Source organism: Cimex lectularius, unplaced genomic scaffold (genome assembly GCF_000648675.2).
Source record: "Cimex lectularius strain Harlan isolate CLEC.00 unplaced genomic scaffold, Clec_2.1 scaffold310, whole genome shotgun sequence".
Lineage (NCBI taxonomy): Eukaryota > Metazoa > Arthropoda > Insecta > Hemiptera > Cimicidae > Cimex > Cimex lectularius.
In genome coordinates this window covers 29049-41746 of record NW_019392984.1, presented here as the reverse complement: position 1 = coordinate 41746, position 12698 = coordinate 29049, and positions in this window count along the sequence as shown.

Here is a 12698-nt window from a genome sequence, read left to right as displayed (position 1 = left end):
AACGATTTAAAATAGAACAGAAAAGGGCACTGGAGGGGCAAGATCGTAGACGCAGGTCACTGAACAAGGTCACAGAGTTAGACAATGTGATTTAAAAAGGGGGAAGAAAAACTATAACGATTTAGAGAAAAAGGACGTTACGTTGCACTGTTAACGGCGGGTTTACATGGAAACTATTCCACTTCCTAGCGACGGCGGCCTGGGCTCGGTCGAACCGAAGAGAAAGTGGTCTTTCTTCCTCAGGTCATGGGCACTTGCCCAGACCCCGCACTCGGGAATCACTTTACAAACCGGAGGAAGAAAACACCTATTCACGTCCGGGAAAATATAAATTTCCTTTCAATTTAAAACGTCGGTTCCCGCTTCAGGTGAACTTGTACCGACGGTTCCTTTTTTGGAAAAAAAGGGGCTGGAATCAAAATTCGACCGTCTTCGGTCCACGTTTCTGCAAAAATTAAATGAACCGAATGGTTTTTTTTTCGTTGTTGAAAAAATTACATTTGTTAATGTTTTCTTTGGTGTTTTTAAAGGCGTAGCATGCACGCGTAAAATGCATCTGGAGGAAGACAGGTTTACCGGTTGAGGATATCAACGCCAGATGGCGGTCCAATAGGACAAAGGGCTCTTTCTTCTTTCACCATCAAATCCACAGGGTTTTTATTTATTTTTTATTACGACTACAAAACGATATGTAATAAAAGAAATATAATTAGACCGGGCCAATTAACATTAACACGGATCGGAGACGGCGCTGGCCGACTAAATTTACACCGCGTCAACGAAGGGCGTCCGTTCGCCGAGTCGGAAAAAAATAAACCCCATCTCGTGTCCCTGCGAGTCAAAAACCATCCTTCTTTTTTTTACTTTTTTTAGCATTTTTGCCCTTTTGAACCCGAAGACAGCAAGCGAGTTTAAAAACTCGTTAGTCAAACCGACCAACTCCGAGAGCCGCCTGCCTGCTTAATGGTACCTCGTTTAAGGCTAATTGTAAGTTCTAAATCGAGAATCTGTATATTTTTATTTTTATTTCAATCAATTTTTATATTTAATTGTTAAAATAAAGGTGTTTGTTTTGTATTTCATTGGTGAGGATCATCTAGGATTTGATTAGTCTCAACGGCAATAGTCAAAGAAAAATTTTGCCATCGAGAAGCTTGAATGACTTGGATGTGTTAAGTAGAGGTTAATTGTTTTTTTGTTTTTTTTTCTATTTTTAAGACCAGCCGGTGTGCCTTGCGGTTTAAGTAAAAACACCGGCCGTCTAACTGCAAGTTATTAAAAGCCATCAGATAGAAAATATTAATGATAATATAAAAAAAAAAACACTTTAGTCGAATTTAGACGTGGAGGATTCCTAGGTGAAAAAGAAAAAAAAAGCCGGTTAAGGTTTGGATGTTTACTCAGTATAACGTTGCCGGTATGGTTTGTTTGTTTTCCGCGCTTTTGTAAATATTTCTGGTATCAACTTACATCGGTCTCTGGTCCGAGGTCGGGTCTGAGGCTGGATTTGTTTTCTCGTTCGCCACACCACAGCACTCGTTCACTCAACACAACGGGACACAATTAACAAGAAACGTATTCTCCTCGGATGCCGGCGGAGGTTTCGAGGTGAACGCAGATGTCCTACTGAACGGCTTCGTCGCTCCGGCTGGTAAGTAAAAGAGAGGGGGCCCGGAACGACAGAGAGGGGAGCGGACGAGAGGCGCCCGGTGGGGCGGGGTGGGCGATCGTCCCTGGCTTCAGGCAAAGACGGCTGGCAACACAACAGGTAGCCAGGCCAGGCACAACGGTCAAATCCGTCCAGGTATCGCAGGAGGGGTTGAAATAAAAAATAACACCTGCTGTCGAACCGTTCGCCCTACATTACCAGCCTCCGAAGCATTGCCAAAAATCTTTGTGCAAGCTGAGGACAGCTTCAATCTTGGGGGTGGAGGAGTTCAGAGTTGAAGGAACTGCCCCAGCCGACTCTGCACTACGACTACATATAAACGCGGCGCTCATCTTCAAGAGCGCGATTTCCGGTTCTACTTCTTCTTCCGTCGATGTAGGAGTCCTCTGCTTGTAGAACTGCCAGTAGAAGGAAGAAATTTTTCCAAGATGTAGTTCTCTCTTCGCCCAGAGTAGATCTTCTTCTCTAGTTTAGTGTTTTAAAGTCGGCAAAATTAGCGTTCTTTCAAAGAGGTAATAGATAGATAGATAGAAATACTTTATTTTACGTATGTGTAGGCAGTGGATTCGAATCCCTCGTGACACTAACTTTTTCATTTCAACCAAAACCTTACATAAAAATTTGTGGTGTTTAGCGACTGTTAGTTAATGATTTTCGGAAGTTTCGGAGATCTTGAGATACGGTCTGGTGTGACATAGGTTTTAGAAAAACGTTTTCTTATATTCTACATCAACATTAATCACATGATTTTTCCTTCTTGAAGGTGGGATAATAAGTCATCTTATTATTTAGTGAAAACCATTTCTTAAAAATTGACATTACTTGTGTTCCGTGTTCTTCAGCGATCTGTCTATAGAACATACCTGCTCCCCGATGGGCAGTACTGGCATGTCCGTTGATATCTCCCATGATTAGAGTAACGTTTTCTTATATTCGACCTCAACAGTTAATCTTATGATTTTTCCTTCTTGACGGTGGGATAATAGGTCAGATAATGAAGAAGGAAAAATCATAAGATTTTAGAAAAACATTTTCTTTATCGCGCCAACGTTTCGATCTTTATTGAAATCATCTTCAGGGCCTGCGATTTATAAACCTTGTTTAAATTTGAAAAATACATGTAGGATGTGGAAGAAAATGAATTTATACAATGCTAGAATATTTTAGATTAAAAAAAATGAATTTATACAATGTTAGAAAAATTTAGATAAAAAAATGAATTTATACAATGGTAGACAATTGTAGATTAAAACAAAACAAAAATGAATTTATACAATGCTAGAAAATTTTAGATTCAATCAAAGTATTTGTACTCAAAGAGTTTGTTTTTGTGCCGATTTATGTCGTGTTGCGAGTGCCAGTGAGATATTGCTGTTTTATGTCTATATACGTTGGATTTTGAAGGGGTGGGGAAGGAAGTAGAGATTGAAAGACATTTTTATATGGGAAGTCGGCTTCTTGAGCTGAATGGAACCGACAATGGGAAAAACTGGGTAATGGTTCGTTCTGATTACCCTTTTAGGATTATGTAGACGGGGATAATTAGGGAAAGGTAAGTCAAATTGTTTTATATGATGTTTATTTTTTTTTTTTTTTTTGCGTTATGATCGATGCATATTAGCCATGGTGACGAATTCTTATATGTGTGTTCAAATTGGGGGGGTTATCGTGAAAAAAGGGCCAGAGGCGACGGTGGGAATCGAACCCACGACCGCGGCGTGAGAGTCTCTCATGCTAACCACTCGGCTACCGCGGATGAATTGCCAAAGTTAACCCGCTGATACCTCCGCCAACGCGACGTTCCAATTATCAGCTGATTTTTTTTTTTCTTTTTTTGCGAAACGCGGAAATTATAACACAAATAAATATTAGAATAATACTTCAAATTGAGCGTCATTTAAAAAAAAAAAAAATCAGCTGATAATTGGAACGTCGCGTTGGCGGAGGTATCAGCGGTTCACTTTGGCAATTCATGTCGTGAGACGTGGTTGTAGAAGTCCTTCAACCTGATGATGAACTAAAAGACTCGAAATCCGGATTGTTGCAAAACAACTTACTGTGAGTAGGAACTATCCTTTTAAAAAGTATTAAAACTCTGGATATACATGCATTAATTGTAGAACATAAAAAGAATAGAAATAAATACATAGAAAAGTAATGACTTTTTCGTCCAGATCATTAACTTTTTTATAATTATGGTATTTATGAAGGAAAGGTGTATACGGAATTAAAAATTAAATTCCTGGACTAAATGGTATCTATACTTCCAGGCGTGGCGAGCAAACCTTAGAGCGCCCGGGGATCCGAACCATTCAACAGCTCAATGATTTTATCTCTTGAGAGAGTGAATGACCTGAGGTGTAACTGACGAAACTCTCCTAAGGTCGAACACTCAGTTCGGAAGTGAAGAACTGTCTCGATTGACCGCGAATTGCAGAGAAAACAGATTCCATCCCTTCCTCTTATCCAAAGAGCAGAGTTCAAATGGAGAACCTCGCAACGAAGGTTTAGAACCCAACGCAACTCCGATAGATTAAGACCGACGATTTTTTTTCTTTTCAATTAAATAAACTACGTGAATGTGATAGGTCTTTAAACAGCAAGAAATTATCTCAGGATTGAGCTCGGCGCATGCATTCAGTTCTACGATGCTCTTTTATTGCCGACAACAAAGCTGAAAAGAGATCTGGCCATTTATCAAGGTTATCAAGGGTTGGGCTGGTTAGGGTGAGTTTATGGAATAGATATAGCCAATGTGCATACCAGGAAGTGACCTTTTTCCGTTTGATTTCTAACGCTGTTATTTGTACAAGCCTGGAATCTGAAAGATGTAATGTTTTAAGAATGAATCAGAAGTGAAGCTGTAAGGTGTGTAAGTATAATGGGTCTTGCGATGTTTCTATGTAAATCATGGAACTAGGGGTCGGAGTTGGTAATGCAAATAATTTACGGACAAAATATCTTAGAACTTTTTCTATTGAATCAAATTGTTGATAGCCTCATACCTGACAACCGTAACAAAGAATCGCACCGAGTTGAATACTTGATACTTGATTTTTAATGGAATGACCTCTTGAGTGATTAAAAAGGACACGTCTTGTTAATTGCAAACTTTCTTAATGATACTTTTTTCTTCAAATCATTCGACCACTGCAATCTGGGGGAGAGAAGAACACCAAGATATTTATACTCATTAACCACCTCTATTCTTTCCCCTTTATAGTACCAACGGTAAAGACTTAAGTCGACCGCCTCTTCTGAACACCACAACCTTTGACTTTTTGAGGTTCACCGTTAAATTCCATTGGTCACAAAAATCTTTTAATAGCTTTATATTCTTTTGTAGACCATGCGTGGAGTCAGCAATTTTTTTTCTTTTTTAAACGAGGGTTCGCAACAGCAGAGATTATGTCAACCCTCTGGGTGCCGGTGTTTTTTAAAAAAAGCCCATTTGTAAGTATGTCGGGTTTGAATGCAGGGCCACCGGATTCGAACCCGGGACATTTTCCTTACAGTGATGAGCGCCGTGTCAACGTCTAAACCGTTGCGGCCACCGACGCCTCCCAAATTAGCGGAGTCAGCGATTATAACTATGCCATCCGCATTTTTTATTGCAATATTGCCTATTCTCACACCACACCCAAGAACGGATGGAAGGTCGTCAAGGAACAGGGCGAACAGAATCGGACTTAACAGGCACCCTTGCCTAACCCCACAACGAACTTCAAAGTATTCTGAGAGCCATTCTCCACGAACCCCCGACGCCGACTCAAATAAAGCGATTTCAAAATAGCTAATATTTTGGATGAAAAACCCAAGTTGTTAAGTTTCAAAAGGAGACCTCGACGATCAACGCTATCGAAGACCGCTTTCAGATCTACAAATAAGCAATAAATGTTTTGTTTAGGGGTGGTCAACTTGGTATTAATTATGTTTGACAGTATAAAGTTATTGTTATTGTCGAATAACTCTTTCGAAAACCCATCTGAAACTCGCTGAACAGAGAATTTTTACTGCAAAAGTCTCAGTGCGGGACAGGAGCAAGGCCGAAAAGATTTTGGCAATAGAGTTAAGACAAAATATTACATTGTTAACACCACCGCTCTTATATAGAGGAATAAATGATAGATTTACTAAATACGGAGGGAGTAAGGCCAGTATCAAATATTGAATTGAAAAATAGAAGAAGATGAAGAAATGGCGGAGGAGCACACTTGTAGAATTCGTAAGGAATCCTGTCGGGACCTGGTGATTAGTTGTTTTTAGGGCCACCCATTACTGAATTCAACTCTGAGAAAGTAAAAGGGGCATCTAGAAAAGAGTCAGTTCTTGAAGGTTCAGCAAAATAAACAAGGGATTTATTAGCTATACGAGGATCCATCCATGAGTTAAGAGAAATTTTGTTTCCGCTATATGATATATATGATATTTTTACTTTTAAAGGTGTTTACAATCTGCCTACTCTTTTGAGTTCTTTGCGACTTTCAATTGATCAACCACAGCAATGATATGAGCTTTTTATCTTTTTGCGAACTTCCTCTGTACCTGTTCAAGGGGGCTAGTTATAAGTTTGAAACACCAAGGGCCCCTTAAAAAAAAAAAAAGAAAAAAAAAGATTTATTCACTTTAATACATACAAAGAATATTACAGAATAGAAAAGGCCGAGAGATTCGTCGTATAGATGTCGTACGTCCGAAGAACGGGGAGAATTACGCGCTGTTTAAGATAAGCGCCGGGTTTATACGAAGTCGTAGTGCAGAGTCAGCTGGGGCAGTTCCTTCAACTCTCAACTGAAGACGCTCGTCCCTGATGGGAGAACGACAATGAAATTTTAAACACGCCTCCGCCTTTGTATCAACAGAGCCCAAAAAAACCGATCGGCACTCTGAGCGTGGTAATGAAGCAGAAACAAAATTTTATCTGTTTAACAAGATGATTAATTGAGGATAGTATTCGGCTAGTGCAAAAATAATGCAAATTTTGAAAAGGCGGTCAAAAGTATTTTTATAAAAAAAAAAAATGGCAAAAAGGAGGGAGAATCCAAAAGGTGCGGTTGAGATGGGAGGTTGGTGTCCGAGTGGATGGTTAGGGATGGACGTCATGATCATGCTACAGTCCCTCGAATGCGTGAGTAAGCGACTGGAAAAGGGTAGTGGTATCGGCGGTTTCCGACGAGTATGCTTTGCATTGTTGTGCGTATGACCGGCGTGGTACCCTTGGGGAAGCGAAGGATCGGACCACCTAGGCTAGACCTATGGCGTCCCTCGATTACGTGCAGCAGGTGTAGGCTGAGCTTGACAAGAGACCTTTGTCCGTAGGCAGTACTCATNTGCCATTGACTTTTTTTATCTCAACTAAAAACCTTAATTAATTGTTATATATTAATTGGTCAAGCGGACCACGAAATTAGTGAATTTATTCAAATTATTCGAAATATTTTCCACCACAATCTTTGCCAATGTGCACTGAGCGCTTTTATTCGACATAAAAAAAAAATTCGACTCACAATAAAGTCTGGGAAGGCGTTTTCGTTCCCTAAGAAGTGACCAAAATGCAAATCTACAAGTGAAGTAGACATATAATTCTGTATACCTTGACTAGATATACGGGTTTTCTCTTTAATTTACTTATGAAGTTGACCCAAACTTTCAAGGAAAAACCATTTAATGCTATATTTGTCTCCGAGAACTATCATAAACATAGAATCCTGGGTAAAAAAAATTCACTGTGGAGAGGATGCGAATTTTTTTAAAAAGCCTCCTTAATATCAATGAATTAAATGTAATAATGGATAATACAAAGCTCTAACAACTTTAAGGCACCATAGAGTGCATATTACCGAGAGGTAAGAAACAAAAGGTACTAACCTAATTTTTCAACTCTTTTCTGAAGATCTCCACATTTGGAAACCTCTCCGAAATACGAATACCTACAACAGAAAAAAAGGTAATTAATAAGCTAAAAATTATCAATTGTCAGTTTTTAATCGAAGTGTAAATATGGGGTTGATGGAAAAATAATGCAGGTTTTTAATAGGCAGTCAAAACTATTTTTTTTTAGTTAAGTTTTTAAAATAAAGAAAATTTATTCATTATATATATTTTTTTCCATCACAATCTAAACATCTTGGTCAACGTGATATAAGTGTTTTTATTCCGCTGACATAAAAATCTTTAATTCGACTCACAATAAAGTCTTGGAAGACGTTTTCCGATTCACCAGTTCTCTAAAACTTTTATCCCTCAAGAAGTGATCAAAACGCCTAAAAAACTGGAAGTCTGTAGGCGACAGGTCGGGTGAATATGGAAGGTGTTTTGTAATCCCCGCAGGGTTGGTATTGCGGCATGGCGTTATCATCTAGAAGAATCGGCCCCTTACGGTTTACCAATGCTTGACAAATCTTTTGCAGTTTCCCGTGCATTTTGTCAATTTCTTAGCAATATTTATCTCCTTTGGTAGTTTAATCATAATTCAGGAAATTACAGTGAACAACCCAAGCAGTACACAGCCAAACAGTCACCATTCCTTCCACTTTCTTTAGGTTTAGATTTGGTTTCGGGGAGTGTTTAGGTGCTTCATCCTTGTCTAACCACTGAACTGTACGCCTCCTGTTATCGTACAGAATTAATTTTTCATCGCACGTGATGATTCTATCGAGAAATCTGTTGTTTGTGCAACAGAAGAGACGTGGGACCGCGGTAGCCTAGTGGTTAACGTGAGACTCTCGTCTCGTAGACCCCGCGGTCTTGGGTTCGATTCCGGCCGTCGCCTCTGGCCCTTTTCACGATACCCTTCCTGCCAATACGAATTCGCATAATCCGCATCATCTGGCACTGGCTAATATGCATAGTACATAAATCAAAAAAATAACCGTGTGGTACCCACTTGTCGAGCTTCTTTACTTGACCAATCCTCTCCAGATGGCGAACAACGGTTGAGTGGTCAACACTAAACTCTTCCGCAATTTCCCGCGTTGTCTTTCGTGCATGTCCTTCAATCAATGTTTTGAGGTGGTCGTCGTCCACAAAAAGATGGTCTACCGCGACCTTCCCTTTTTTGTTCGGGATCGAAATCTCCAAGGCGAAATCTCTGAAACCATCGCTGCACCGCGCAATTTGGCCGCACTTTGCCCAACTTTAAATTTGTACAAATAAATTTGACGAAAATCTAGTTTTATACATATTTAATTTCGCAGATCCTCACTCTTATAAAATTCAATATAAACTAAAATTCATTATGTTTAGTGGTCTATTGACCAAACTAGTTCTTTCAATTAATTAATCTTTTTATGTAAGGTTTTGGTCGAAATGAAAAAGGTAGTGTCACGAGCGGGATTCGAACCCACGATCTTCGGCTAAATACGCCGCTGCTCTACCAGCTCAAGTGGTAGCCGAAGGTCGTGGGTTCGAATCCCGCTCGTGACACTAACTTTTCCATTTCAACCAAAACCTTACATAAAAAGATTAATTAATTGAAATAAACTAAAATGTTTTGTATAAAAGTGTACAGTTAAAAGTATTTATCTACGAAAATAAAACATTTTCTAAACAAACATTAATTTTGCACCAACGCCAATATACGCCGTTATCGATCAATTTTTTCATTTTCACATTTTCAAAACAAAGGTGTTTATAAAGTATTACCCGTCAAGCATTTGTTTGTGTTGCCGCCCCGTTTTAGCTCACCAGTCATGCCTAGAACAATACATACGGAAAAAAAGAATAAGTTGGAAAAGCGCATTGTCAGTTTTAAGATGATTCGGCCGGCCTAATTCTTCTCTATTATCATCTTTCCGTACTAACTTATAGTTTATAAAAGTAGGTTCTGAATGCAAATCAACTCATAATAAACGTCAGAAGACTCCTTTTCATCGATATCGATTGACTTCAAAAACTATTCTAGAATGTAAAGAGGAATATTATTTCGTGGAATAAAAATCATTACGTGCCGAATTATTCATCCCTTAAAAGAACTTCTTTTCCCAGGCCCTTGTAATTTTCCTTACCCCGTTATTATGAATGATTTTTCGATATAACGAAAAACTCGCAAGGAGTAAAGAAACATAAATTAATCAAAACAGAGTTCGAAATGAATTAATTTTTAATTCAATAAAGCTCACTTTCGACATTTCAAAGATCATCAAAGTTTAAAAATGAGTGAATGAAAGAATGTAATTTATTTGCAAAATTGTACATACATTTTAATTAATAGGGTAGTATATGTACCGCTGAAGCAAGTCGGTCGTCGGTGCCGCTACGGTTAAAGTGTTACCCGACGTTCATCATTCACTCTAAGGTAAAGGTCCAGTGTTCGAATCCAGCGGAGAAAATCTTACTTAAACTGAAGACAAAAACTTGGTAAACTTGTAAAAGTTTATATTCTGAGCAATATTACATTTCTATTTTTACTTCAACTTCCATTAAAAATTGAAGAATCTAATAGGGCTTTCAGCACTCTTTCCATTGGTTTAATCAAATTAAAAGCAGGATTAAGACTTTATAAATCACTTTGGGCTCTATGGTATAAAGCCGTGAAATGTAATAACATGAAAAGTGAAATTTTTCGAACAAAATTAAGAAGCAAACTTTGGACGGAATTGACCTTTTAATCAAATTTGGCATGTAGGATATGTAACTTCATGAGTACTGACGTCAATTCACTGTACATTTTTAGTGGGTCTTGGTCGTCGACAATCTCTCTCTTTCTTTGAGTTTCTTTCCCATTGTTTCTGGTGTTATATTTCTAGTCATTGCTTTTTCCATTTTTCCAGTCAAGTTATGACACATAATGATATGACGATAACGGACTTTATAGTTATGCTATTGCTAGCCTCTTTTTACCTCAAGTCCTCATCTATTGGGGATAAAATAACACAAATACACATAAAAGGAGAAACAACATAAGACATGGTAGTCAGGTTGGCATTCACATCACCCTAGAGCAATCGATATTCGGGGATTCGCGCTAATAAATTAGATTCACACATCAACTTCATTCAGAGTACCCTAGAATATTTGATATTGCTCGAGTGTGGTTACGATGGCCCTTGGGGGTGGACTAAAAACAGCAGTTTTTACCCTATTTCACCTCATCTCAGACACCGTATTTCTCTATTTAGGTTGTCGGGTTTGGTGGGCATATGACGTCACAGTCATTTTTACTTATAGAACCAAGGTATAAAACGAGAGTAGTCAACCCCCTTATTTTTGTCGTGTGACGTCACTGTTCTGAATATTCCACCATTATGAAGTTTGACGAGGGGTTTTAGGGTTATTTTTTGTGACGTCACCGTTCCCTTCTTCCACTACTATGGAATTTGATGAGGGTTGTGACCACTCCCTATTTTTTGTGTGACGTCACTGTTATCTCCCTTCTACAACCATGGAATTTGACGAGGGTTGTAACCTTCCCCTATTTTTTTTGTGGGAAGCCACTGTTTGTCCTTTCGACCGCTATGGAATTTGGCGAGTATCGTGGCCACCCCCTATTTGGTCGTGAGAAGTCCTTATTCTTTTTTCCACCATTGTGGAATTTGACGAGGGTTATGACCACCCAGTATTTTTTCGTGTGACGTCACTGTTATCTGCCTTCCACCCCTATGTAATTCGACGAAGGTTATGTCCACTCCCAATTGCTTGGTGTGAAGTCACTGTTTCTCCCTTCCACCACTACAGAATTTGACGAGGGTTATGACCATCCTATATTGTCCTTTTATTTCCAGGGGCATAGCCCGACTCGTCCCCGCTAATGACCTGCACGTGAGCGGGATCATAATCCCGCGAAAGGGCACAGCCCCAACCTCCGTCGGACATTGCCATGAAGGATAAACAGAGACGTACATTAATAAGAAAGTAGTAGGTGTAATATACATGAAATGTGAAATCGTATGAAAAATGAAATTTTCAATGGTAAAAAATCAAAATTGTCTCTGTTAACTGTCAATGAGCATGGTCGTAATAGTTAGACATGATCTGTACAAACTCAACAATTGTGTGTAGACAAATAATCACGTACAAGTCTCTCGGACTGGTTCGCACTCCAGTGACCTAGGCAACCTACTTTCTTGGTATTTCAGGAGCTTTGCAATAAAACTAAGCTTAATACCATCGCACTTTAATAATATAAAGATGGAATCCTGGATTTGTTAATTAGCCAGTCTGTACGTATCTAACCCAAACCCTACCTAACCATCGCTGAGCATCCATTACATAACCTAACCCTAACCTTATTTTAGCCCATGCGGACTCCCTCTTCAAATTTTTCTGTCTCCTGAACAACCATCTCACCATGCTCGTGCAAGACAATCGGAATTGTGTTTGAGTGATTCTTTATTATTTCATTGATTAATATTATTTTATTGTTATCATACATGTATACATGATTAAAAAAATCGACGTTATATGGTATTTCTGTGGGAGAAGTACACAAGACGTCGTTTCACCCTTGGATAGTTGGTACTATGCGTTCGACGATTGTTTATTTTTTATTTTGTGTTTGTTTGTCCGCCCGGGCGGAGCTGACTTTTGAAATTGCCGAATCGTGTGGGTGGTAATTGGTGATGAGCCTCTCCAGAGTAAAAAATTATTTTTTTATATTCAATCAAAGTATTTCTACTCACTTAAAATACTTTGAATATAAAAAAAATAATTTTTTTTGCATTGTATAAATTCACTTTTTTCCACATCCTACATGTTTTTGTTAAATTTAAACAATGTTTATAAATCCCAGGCCCTGAAGATGATCTCAATAAAGATCGAAACGTTGGCACGACAAAGAAAATGTTTTTCTGAACCTACATCACACCAGACTGCATCTCACGATTTCTGAATAATCATCGACAAACGGTGACTAATCACCACACATTGTATATATTATTATGAGAAAACCATTGCTTCCATCTTCATTCATCGAGATTATATTCACCTTTAGTGCCGCATGAAAGCGAATAAACAAATAACCTTTGGCCATTTTAGTTAATACAAAATAAAATGAACGCATCTAATTTAATAAGTGACAATTAATTAAGGT